This window comes from Octopus bimaculoides, chromosome Z (genome assembly GCF_046866305.1).
Source record: "Octopus bimaculoides isolate indiv1 chromosome Z, ASM4686630v1, whole genome shotgun sequence".
Taxonomy (NCBI): Eukaryota; Metazoa; Mollusca; class Cephalopoda; order Octopoda; family Octopodidae; genus Octopus; species Octopus bimaculoides.
Genome location: NC_142944.1, coordinates 14035782 through 14049195, shown reverse-complemented (window position 1 = coordinate 14049195; position 13414 = coordinate 14035782).

Sequence of the window (13414 nt, the reverse complement as noted above, 5' to 3'; positions counted from 1 at the left end):
AGGTATACATGGATATACTGACACGCGCATAATGCATATTCATTTATATCTCTTAATTTCTCCACGTTTCTATTGTGGCTTGTTTGTTTATCTGCCCCCTTCTAATCTTCCATCTTTCTATTTATATATTATATATATGTGTGTTTGTGTTTGTGTGATGCATATATATATATATATATATATATATATATATATATATATATATATATATATATATATATATATATATATAAGAATTTAAGGATTGGAGAAAACGCATGTTATAATTGCATGTTATAATCGGTCATAATGTCTTACGTTTAAGATGATTCCCATGCTTTCCCTGATGAGAAGGTTAGAATTTTAATATCAAAGATCCCTATGGATCACACAGGTTGTAATCCTTTGAAACACATGTAGGAATAAGGTATGCAATTATAACATGCGTTTTCTCCAATCCTTAAATTCTTAAATATACTCAAATACCCAAAATTTCAAGGAGTTCCTGCCTTAAAAACAGGAGCTAACCACAGTTATTTTGTGTTCTTTGCTACATTGGTTTCTATTAACCCATTTATTCTATCAGAAGAATTTTTATTCATTAAGATAGAAGAAATACACATAAATATATATATATATATATATACATATATATATATATATATATATATATATATATATATATATATATATATATATATATATATATATATATATATATATATATATATATATATATATATATATAAGTACACTTGACAGATAAATATAAGTTCATATATATATATATATATGTGTGTGTGTGTGTGTGTATGTATGTGTGTGTACACACACACACACACATACACGCACATAATAAGGATTGAACAGACAGAACATAACAAGGACAAAAAGTTAGACGAAAGCAGAGCAAACAGGAAACAAAACGGAAACTTAACGGACGGAGAATAGACAAAGACACGATGCACGGAATATTTGCAGCTGAGTTTTCCTCGTCAGTCAATGACCAAAATATCATCGTGGTTTCGCACCATTATCATTGAGACCACTCAATCTTGGAGGTGCCAGTGCCGTTATTGAGCTACTGGGAAAAAGCTAGAGAATGTATACTGAGACAGAAACAGACAATACATTATATAAATACAACAGACGAAAAATTCTGCATATATTACAACACGAAGCCTTACGGCTATATACAATAGAAGAAAAAAAAGTAATAATAATTATAAAAATACCACAAATACAATAGAAAGAGCTTTGCAGCTATCAAACGAACTAAGTGGAGTGGCACAGAGTGAGATGGAGTAAGTCCTAAATGACGTAGCAGGAGCACAGACTAGCACTTCCAGCTTGGTCAAAGGCAAAGCGAAAAGAAACACCACCTTCACTGGACACCGGTCACGTGGTAGAGTAGGGGAAGAATGGGATACAGAGAGAGGGGAGAAAGGAGTAGAGGGAGTGGAGAAATAGAATGAAAGAGAGAGAAGAGAAAGGTACAAGGAAGGTAAGCAAGGGTGGAAAGAGAGAATAAGAGTAGAGAATGTGATAGAGTAAGAGTAGAGGTGGAAAGAGATAGAGTAAGAGTGAAGAGTTAAGACTCGCACAATAAATGTTCAAGAAATATTTTTTGCAATAAAGTAAACAAACAGGGTGTGCATTGCGCTACATCGATGTATCAAGGATTGAACAGATAGAACACAACAAGGAGAAGAAGTTAGACGAAAGAAAAGCAAAATGGAAACAAGACGAAAACTTAACGAACAGGGACTATAGACAAATACACGACATATAGAATATTCGCAGCTAAATTTTCCTTGTCAGTCAATGACCAATATATATATATATATATATATATATATATATATATATATATATATATATATATATATATATATATATATATATATATACATATATATAAGAGGCCTGCTGCAGAATAACAGCAAATGCATAATCGAGCATCTGAAGAGTCTTTCTGCATGTAATAAATCTATATGCATTGTACTTACAGAGACACATCAATCTGCAGACATAAATGATGCAGAGATACACATACCAACGTATGCTATCTTCCGTACAGAGAGAAGAAAAAGAAACCACAGAAGATGTCACAGCACAAGCCCTCTTACCGTAATCGAACTCGGTGTGTGATACACTCAGTACATCTAAAGCAACTTGATATAGAGATATGCACATTATTATCACCCACCTGATGCCTCAAATCATGATGGAATATTTAAGGAAAGCCTCAGTGCAATAAAGGAAGTACAAACACAATTGGATCAACACACTACTATATTCCTGATGGGTGACTTCAGTTTCCCCAACATCAAGAGGCCTGAGGGCAACATAACCCCATGAATGACGCACAAAGAGCGAAATCAAGCAGAATCTTTATTTGATCTTACGAAAATGCTATTCATGGAGCAGATCATACTCTCTCCAACCAGGCATAAAAATATCCTGGACGTCTGTTTTTCAAACAGTTTGGAAATTATCTATCCATAACGTAAATATATCACCGACAATATTCTCAGACCATAACATGATAGAACTGATAACGTATAGCCCGGAATTAACTAAAGATAAACTCTGCACAGATGGTGCTCAAACCCTATCCAACCTAAATTTCAATAAGGCAGACTGAAAGTCACTTGAAAAACAGAAACTCCAGCAGGACTGGCCTAAAAGCCTCTCTATGCAAGACATAGATATGGAACTCGATAAATTCATGTCAATAATGCAAGCCATACGCATTAAATATGTCCCAGAGAAGAGAGCAAATACACACAAAACCATCATTTCCCCGAGACAGGAGAATACTCATGCGGCAGGGAATAAAGATCTCGAATTGTTTAAACAGACACCTCAATGCGTGAAATCCCACCTGACAGAGGAACTCTTCGAGATTGAAAATAAACACAAAATTTCCCATGAAAAAGAAAGAGAAGTAAGAGAAACCTGGGCAGTCGAAAATATAGAAAGAAGTCTTAAAGCTTTCTACACTTTGGCAAAGGAGTTTGCTTCAGTACGCTATAAGATAGGGCCACTATTTGGCAAATACGGCTCACTAACTGCAGACTCGGCGAAGATAAGTGAAGCACTAAATAAACAGCTCCGAAGTGTTTTCACTTCTCCACTGGAAAATATGAAAATAAACAAACCTGAGGAGATTTTCAATGTAACGAATCTATTCGGAAACGAGGTAACCATAGATTACATCAACATAACAAACGAGGATATAATATCGGCCATTGATGAGATGAGATCAAACTCAGCAACGAACCCAAATGGACTCCCAACTGTTCTCTTGAAGACATGTAAAAAGACTCTTGCAAAGTCACTGCAGATACCCTTTCAGAGTTTCCTTGCATGTGGTAAACTTTCCAACATGCTTAAAGAGGGTATAATATGCCCTGTCGATAAAGGAGAGAGCAGAGCAGATGCTAAAAATTACATGCCCATCTCACTGACCTCACATGTTAGCAAGACAATGGAACACATTGTCAGAAAAAGGCTGATCACGTTCCAAGAAAAAAAAACAACCTCACAAACACGTAACATGGCTTCTGTTCAGGGAGGAGCTGCATCACACAGCTTCTGCAGCACTTTGACTGGGCACTGAAACAACAGTTAAACCAATCAGCGGTAGACGTGATATACCTCGACTTTGCCAAACCCTTCAACAAGGTTGATCATGGCATGATATTCACAAGCTGCGAAACCTTGGTATTGCTGGGAAACTGGGAGAGTGGTTGCATGATTTTCTGAAGAGCAGGAGTCAGACAGTTGTAGCCAATGGTGCTAACTCTGAAGAGACACCAATTCTCAGCGGAGTTCCACAGGGAACTGTACTGGAGCCACTACTATTTGTGGCGACCCTCTCAGACATGCCCTCCGCGGTACAGTCAGCCAATCTGACGACACAAAAGTATCGCAGGTAGTTAGGAACCCAGAGAACATCATAAAATTGCAGAAAGATCTGAATGAAATATACAAATAGTCTTAAAAATATAAAATGCAGTTCAATGCTATGAAATTTCGGGCACTCCACTATCAGCGCAACACTAGGCTAAAATCGGAATACACTGGACCAGAAAGTAATATGATCCCAGTTAACTAGGAGTTCACATGAGGAATGAGACAACATTCCATGTGCATATTACCAAAATGGCAACACTGTAGAAGCGAGTGACTAGATAGATTTTGAGGACATTCAGACCAGAAAAAGGGAGGCCCTGCTTCTCCTATGGAGCACTTTCGTTCTCAGACGCTTGGACTACTGCTCCCAACTATGGTCCCCAGAGAGTGTGAAACAAACTGTGGAACTTGAAGTAATCCAGCATCAATACATAAAGAAGATTGATACGATGCAAAAGATGGACTACTGGGAGATGCGCTAAAAGAGCTGAGTCCCTATTCCCTGGAGAGAAGACGAGAGAGATATGCGGTGATATATATTTGGAAGATCTTGGATGGTTTTGCTCCCAATTTTGGAATTGACAGCAATACCAATCCTCGAACTGGACGACATAACATCATACCAAAGATCCTGTCTTCCCCATCTAAAATAAGGACACAGAACTGCAATAGTCTGGATTTCAAGGACCGCCAATTGTTCAACATCCTGCCAGGATCTACATGGTATTGATGTGCAAGTTTTCAAGGAACGTCTGGACAGGTTTCTAGATACCAGATGAACCCACATCGCAGCAGGAGGCACATAGAAAAGCAGCTCCGTCCAACTCGCTACTTCACCAAAAACAATATCGGAAACAACACCTAGTAATTACATGTGGTGCACCAGCATGACCTCAGCCCTGGACTGAAACCAGTAAAAGATAAACGATAATATATATATATATATATATATATATATATATATATATATATATATATATATATATATATAGATAGATAGATAGATAGATAGATAGATAGATAGATAGATAGATAGATAGATAGATAGATAGATAGATAGATAGATAGAGAGTCATATATATATATATATATATATAGATAGATAGATAGATAGATAGATAGATAGATAGATAGATAGATAGATAGAGAGTCATATATATATATATATATATATATATATATATATATATATATGTCTATATGTCTGTATATATATGTGCATATATATATATGCATATATGTATATTCATATACATGCATATATATGTACGTATATGTGTGTGTTTGTGTGTGTGTGTGTGTGTGTGTGTGTGTGTGTGTGTGTATGTGTGTGTGTGTGTGTGTGTGTACGTATATATATATATATATATATAAGCATTTCTAGGATACAAAGGGGCGAAGTTGAATCAAATATTAAATTCAACTTCGCACGTTTGCATCTTAGGAAAGCTTAAATATAACTTTATGGAATTATCAGAGGCTTGTCTAACATTATTGGACCCTACTTTGAACAAGAAAAATGTTGATTACTCTCCAAGTTTACCAGAAGAATCGTAATAAAGTTGATCATGGACGAAATGACAAATTCATAAATAGTTAACCACAATTCAGGAATGGAAGCTCATAAAGGACAGTAAAAATGTTCGAATGGAAAGTTTCATTTCAAATGGCCAGCAACAATTCAGGCCAAACTTCTATGTGTTAGGCGTCAACCGTTGCTCCTCCTTTGGCGATGACTTCCTCAAACCACTTCCTGACTGCACCACAAGCTTTCTTAATGAACTCCTTATCACTGTCCTCCTCTCACGTCCTACGGGTGGAGGTTTTGAGGGTTTGCAGGTTACCCTGGGGTTTCTCCCACTCTTTTCTGACCAGTTCATTCCAGGTTCAAATCAGGTGATGAAGGGATCCAAGTATCCTTATCCCAAAACCTGTTTCAAACTTACATCTGAGAAATTTTTGAGCCACTGAACTTGAGTAACAAGGATCTCCATCCATCTTGTTGGAATATAAACTTAAAGTCCTCAGCAGTTTTTTGGGGGTTTCCCTCGACTCTTATTTCGAGATATTCAGAAAGAATCCTGGTTTTTACTTCTTTCAAAACCTGAACATAACAAACTCTTGTCTGTCTCTCAACTTTCTCAACCATGTTCAATGGTATCTTCTTGTCATCAGAAGCCACGCAGGTTTGGTAGGGTTTTGCACCTGGAAATGACATTTTTGGCCCTTTCGTAAAGCTCTGAAGCCAGAACGCGTCTGCTGCGTCTGTTTGTGTGCGTATCTTGGATTTTGTTTCACTCTATTCAAGATGATTGTTGTCCTCTCCAACCTTCTAACCTTTTGTCCTGGAGTAACAAGGTGCCTCACAGGAGTAACAAGGTGCCTTCTCGTGTTTGGGTGTTTCAATTCATAATTTGATTGTGAGTCAAGTTAACAATATCTGACAGTGTGAACTGACTCTAGATTTATTATAGAACATTACGTAACTCTTGCATGCATTAAGAAATGAATGACGATCGTTCATCGAAATGTACGCAACATTAATTTGACTTCTCTATTCTTTCATGTATTCTAGGCGCAGGTGTGGCTGTGTGGTAAGTAGCTTGCTTACCAACCACATGGTTCCGGGTTCGGTCCCACTGCGTGGCACCTTCGGCAAGTGTCTTCTGCTATAGCCTCGGGCCGTCCAAAACCTTGTGAGTGGATTCGGTAGACGGAAACTGAAAGAAGCCCGTCGTATATATGTATATATATATATATATATATATATGTATGTGTGTTTGTGTGTCTGTGTTTGTCCCCCCCACCATCGCTTGACAACCGATGCTGGTGTGTTTACCTCCCCGTAACTTAGCGGTTCGGCAAAAAGAGACCGATAGAATAAGTACTAGGCTTCCAAAGAATAAGTCCTGGGGTCGATTTGCTCGACTAAAGGCGGTGCTTCAGCATGGCCGCAGTCAAATGACTGAAACAAGTAAAAGAGTAAAGAGTAAGAGTATGTATATACCGTTTCCCTGTCATAGTCCCTTCCTCCTTCTATACTCAGCACTTTTCACATCAACAGGAGTTCCTTTAATTTTCTACTTTCTCTTACTGTTGTCACCCTCTCCCTCAATTAGTCCTTCTTACCACCACTTCTCCCCTACTTCCTCTTCCTCTCACTGCCTCTTTCGTCTCCATTACCATCACAGACGCACGTACACGTACTAATCACAACTTCAGTCCCCTATTTCTTCTCCCCTAACGGACAATTAACATATGGTAACAGAAGCATCTGTTTGGTTTTAAGAGAGAGTGAAAGTGAGATCGAGAGTGAGCGAGGGAATTGAGAAAGAGAAAGAAAAAGGGCATTCGCTCCTTACGATTCTCCATATCGAAAGTTCACTTTCCCAAAATATACAAATAAGCTGTCACGTAGACGACACTGGCACCAGACTGATGCTTGACCACTGGAACACTTCCCTTCCATAAGAAGTTAAATAACAAACGTTTCTTACTGGTTTAAAAGGAACAACGGTCAGTTACACCCACCCACAACTTCATATCCACACAACTGATATGCCTGTAGCTATGCAAATACACATATACACGCATATCTGTTGTTGTTGGCACTCCGTCGCTTACGACGTCGAGGGTTCCAGTTGATCCGATCAACGGAACAGCTTGCTCCTGAAAATTAACGTGCAAGTGGCTGAGCACTCCACAGACGCCTGTACAGTTAACGTAGTTCTCGGAGAGATTCAGGGTGACGCAGAATGTGACAAGGCTGACCCTTTGAATTACAGGTACAACAGAAACAAGAAGTTAGTGTGAGAGAAACTTGTGGTGAAAGAGTACAGCAGGGTTCACCACTATCCCCTGCCGGAGCCTCGTGGAACTTTTTAGGTGTTTTCGCTCAATAAACACAACGCCCGGTCTGGGAGTCGAAACCGCGATACTATGACTGCGAGTCCGCTGCCCTAACCACTAGGCCATTGCGCCTCTACACACACATATATGCGCGCTTATATATGCACACTTATGCGCAAAGCATTATACACAGTTTATTCAGTGAGTCTCACTATGTTTGCAATGCCTGCTAGAAATATCAACCAAATCTTCTTTCAATCCTACGATACCTACTGAAGCATGAAAAGTTCGTAAATACCCATTAAAAAATTGAGGCGGTCACGTTTAGAAAGCCTTTGGCCATTAGATATGTTGATATCAGGACTAAGCGGATGCGAGATAACAACTGTAACATGTACACCAAATCAAGTTCTGTCGCAGACAAAGGAAAATCGTTTCGTTCAACCGTTTCACTCATTTAGAATATTGCGTCACGGTACATAGACATTGATGCGCGCGGAAAACCAATCAAGCGTATACATCATTGTACACAAACATTAAACACTTAAATACACATACACACGTATACATGTACACGCACGCACAGACACATGTACGCGCGCGCGCATACACGAACGCACACATACTCATGCACGATTACACATATATTATATACATGCATGCATATATACATGCGCGCGCACATATACGTATGTACACACGCATATAGCGTACATACACATACATACATGCATATATACAAACATACAAACATGCATACATACATACATACAAACATACATACATACTTACATACATACATACATACATACATACATGCATACATACATACCACCTACACACATGCATACATACATACATGGTGTTGAAATTCCAATGAAGGAGCCTGGGATCTAGGTTAGAAACCAGCTCTTTCTCTATTGGAAAGAAATCTTGAAATAAAACTGAATAACAACAAACATACATACATATGTACACACACTCACACACACATACATACATACATACATACATACATGCATACATGCAGGCATGCATACAAACATACATGCATACATGTAAGCATGCATACATACAGACATACATGGATACATATGTAAATACGTACGGCTGCATGCAACAAACTCCGAATGTAGACGTGTATGTCTAAAATCACAAGAACTCGCATGCACACATACGCGCACACATTATGTGGCCTTGTGGTTAGAGTATTAAACCTACAGATATTTATGGTCTGGGTTCGATTCATGGACCGGGCAGTACGTTGCGCCTCTGAGTAAGACCACTGCATTTCACGACGCACCGGCTTGAAAATGAACACCTCTTTCTACTTTCATCTTATCACATTCTGGGTCGCGGGTGTGTGGAGCGGAGAGGTTGTCTATTTCTGCTTGTGCCCTCATAGGCACTTAGAGTAATTAGCGAACGTATCGTACTGTCAACCAAGTCATACCCGCTTGCGAGTGACGGTTGAACCATGAGCGCACGCGCGTGCACATGTGTGTGTGTGTGCATGTTTTTACGTGTGAGTATGTGTGTGTGTGTGTGTGTGTGCGTGTGTCTATGTGTCTCTGCGTTTGCCTCTCTGTCTATATACATATACATGAGTATTTATATATGTACCGTAAATCCTCGAGTATAATCCGCACTTTTTTCCCTAAATTTAAAGGTCAAAATCCCTAGTGCGTACTATATACGAGGTTAAAAATGAAAATATATTTTCTAAGCAAAATTTTCTTAGTGAAAAATATATGAAAGGCAATTTACTTAATATTTATTTTTCACTGACGTTATTACTGTTATTTCTTTATTTTCTGCAAACAAAGAGCACAAAAAAGCTACACGTTTGCATTATGTTATATATACAATAATAATAAAGGACGTTAGCGTATATATGTTCACAAACCAAGGACGTTAAATAGACCTCCTTGACTCAAGTTAGAGAAGGGGTGCGTTTTATACACAAGGTTTAGGTTTTTCAGAGGTACAGCCCCCTAAAAATCCCCTGCGTATTATACTCAAGGGCAGACTATACTCGAGGATTTACGGTATATACACATACGTATACATATACATACATATGCATGCACGATAAGTTCACCGTTATCATTCACCGCAGGAAAAGTTTACCAGAAAATCCCTGATCGCACATTTTGATCTCCATTACTTAGGGGATGTTCTTTTTCCGATAAAATAGTTGTTCTTTGCATATACTTTTTGCAGTAAACTTTCCTTGCGATGATCTTTTCTCACGGTGAACCTCCTTCACGGTGAATTGATGGCCGTGAACTTACGTGTCATCGCATATACGTTCACACACAATCACACACTAACACATACACACGCACACACACAAACACACACATATATACATGTATATGTTATGTATGTATATATATATATATATATGCTAGTACGAACCTCTCTCTTCCTTTCAGTTCGTCACATCACAGCGTTCAGTATACATATATATTTTTTTCACGTCTGGCCCTACTTGTTTATTTTCACTGTTTCTTCTTCCTGTCGTGTTTTCTGTTCGCCACGATATTCCTCGGCATTACAAATTTAATTTGTTTCTGCGGGAAGAGCCATTCTAACAATGCGTCCAGCCCTAACTCTTTGAAACGCTTAGTTTTAGAATGGTGGCAGCTGATGAAGGAAATGTTCTCTATGTGGCCTGTGTGTTTTCTGTGCTCTGTTTATGTTCTGTTTTTCATTTTGTTCGCGTTTTTTTTTGTGACGTCCTGTACCTAGATATGCATGCATATATACATGTAGATGTAGGTATGTACATACATGTACGTATATATGCATATACTCACATATTATTTGTATTATATATATATATATATATATATATGTTGTTGTACTTGGGGATGGTCATATTGCCAGTTTAGCCAATAAAAACACACGCACTGTATATTTGGTGTTAATTTGCTTCAGCTTTATATTACATTAATCTTAATCTTATTTCGGCCAGAGTTATTTCGTCACACTTCTGTGACCTCATCAGTGGTCCTTTGTTTCCTTCTTTCTTATGTGTGTCTCACCTTGCTAACTATCAGCCATTTTGTCACAGAAGTGTGACGAAAGAACTCTGGCCGAAATAAGATTAAGATTAATGTAATATAAAGCTGAAGCAAATTAACACCAAATATACAGTGCGTGTGTTTTTATTGGCTAAACTGGCAATATGACCATCCCCAAGTACAACAACATCTGTTTCAACACACGATTTCACATCAAAAATCTTGCAAAACAAATATGTATATATATATATATATATATATATATATATATATATATATATATATATATATACATACGTACATATATATATTCATATATATATATATATATATATATATATATATATATATGCAGGGCAGGGAATCGTCAATTAGTAATAAAATTAATAATTAACAATTTTGCCGGGTAGCTCAGTATGAAAAAACCTTTTCGGTAAAAATCATTTATAATCATAAATATATAGGGATTGACAGTAACCTGCTTCTCCAACATACTGAGAATTCAGAAATAGCAGCCAAAGAACTACTGATTCCAAAACTACAAATTATTACTCTAAATTGATAGCGATATTTTTGATACACACAGAACAAAAAACAGTAGAGAAGAGTAAAAAAACCACCTGCCTTTAGTTAATTTAGTACGATCGTTTCACAGTTAAGAGTAAAGAATACTCTATTCTGATCTTCAGCTAAATATTCTAATAAATTTGTTAATGTCTAAATAACTCACGTTAATTTTGACCATGCGACATCAATACCACGTGAGGAAGACGTTAAGAAATGTATCGGCCAGTGAGTTCAAAATCCCTCACCCTTATGAATATATATATATATATATAAAAGCAACGCACGCACAACTTTGTCCCTCTCGGGTCCGTGCCTCATCGCGTTCATACACACATAATTTTTCTCGTCTGGCCGTAAAGCCTTTTCTGTTTGTTTTCCTGTCTTGTTTTTTGTCTGCCACTACATTCCTCCATGGCTAGATTTAATTTGCGTATACAAATTTAATCTGCGATCCATGGGACGAGCCGTTTTAGCGATGCGTCCTGCCCAAGCTCGTCGAAACGCCGGTGTTAAAACGTGGGTGGCTGATGAAGGAGAATGTTCTCTATGTGGCTCGTGTGTTCTCGTCTACGTTTGTTTGCAATGTCCTGTACCCAGATATGCACCTATACATACAGGTGGATGTCGGTATGCACATACCTGTACGTATATATGCATATACTCATTTACTATTTGTTTATATATATATATATATATATATATATATATATATATGCACATATAGGTACATATATATGTATATATACAAATGCAGACGTACATATATATGTACCATATGCACACACACACACACACACATACTCATAAATGTATGTATGTATTATGTAAAAACACACACACATACATACTCACGAAACACAACCTACTGGTCTATATGATGATAGAAAGAAAATGTGAAAAGCATAGAAAAAACACAACTTTCGGAATAAGAGTAATGTATACTTAAAAATACATTCTGACGTACCCTGTTGTGTGTGTATATATATATATACAAGTGAGAGAGTATGGGATACAAGCAGAGATAAAATGAGACAGCTAGGCAAACAAGAAAAGCTAGGCAAACAAGAAAAGCTAGGCAAACCAGAAAAGAAGTAAAATAGGAAAGCATATTTTTGAGGGCAAGAGTGGGAGAGGGGTGTTTGTGTTGTGTGTGAAAGAGTGAGAGAAAGAGTGAGGAGCAAAGTGAGAAAGCGTGTGTAGGTATGTGTGAAGTGAAGTGGGAGGGTGAGTGAAGTAAGTGAATGTGTGAAGCTAAGCGACATTTCAGACAAAAATATCGATTTCTTTTGACAAGGGACAAAATCAATAGGTTTTGTTAGTTTGAAGGGTGATATCAGATGAAAATCGACCACAATATATTACTAGTATTTACTGTAACACAGTGCGGAGAGGGTGGGGAGTGCTTAAACGATCGCTCGATATGATGGAAATGGCAGCCTCATTTATCTTGCTCGCATATTATGTAGTTCCACTTTGCAAGTCTTCATAAAAGAAGGCACTCCGTCGCTTACGACGACGAGGGTTCCAGTTGATCCGATCAACGGAACAGTCTGCTCGTGAAATTAACGTGCAAGTGGCTGAGCACACCACAGACATGTGTACCCTTAACGTAGTTCTCGGAGATATTTAGCGTGACACAGTGTGATAAGGCTCACCCTTTGAATTACAGGCACAACAGAAACAGGAAGCAAGAGTGAGAGAAAGTTGTGGTGGAAGAGTACAGCAGGGTTCGCCACCATCCCCTGTCGGAGCCTCGTGGAGCTTTTAGGTGTTTTAGCTCAATAAACACTCACAACGCCTGGTCTGGGAATCGAAACGGCGATCCTATGACCGCGAGTCCGCTGCCCTAACCACTGGACCATTGCGCCTCCACAGCAAGTCTTCATAAAGGAAGGACACATTAAGCAATACTCATATCTATGTGTGTGTGCGTGTATGTGTATGTTTGTGAGCATGTGTGTATGCGGGGAGGGGTACATGGATAGATGTATATATGAAAATCATCATTAGGAGACGTCCAATCACTGCATGACAGTAAAATCTCGCATATGCCATATATAGAATTTCGG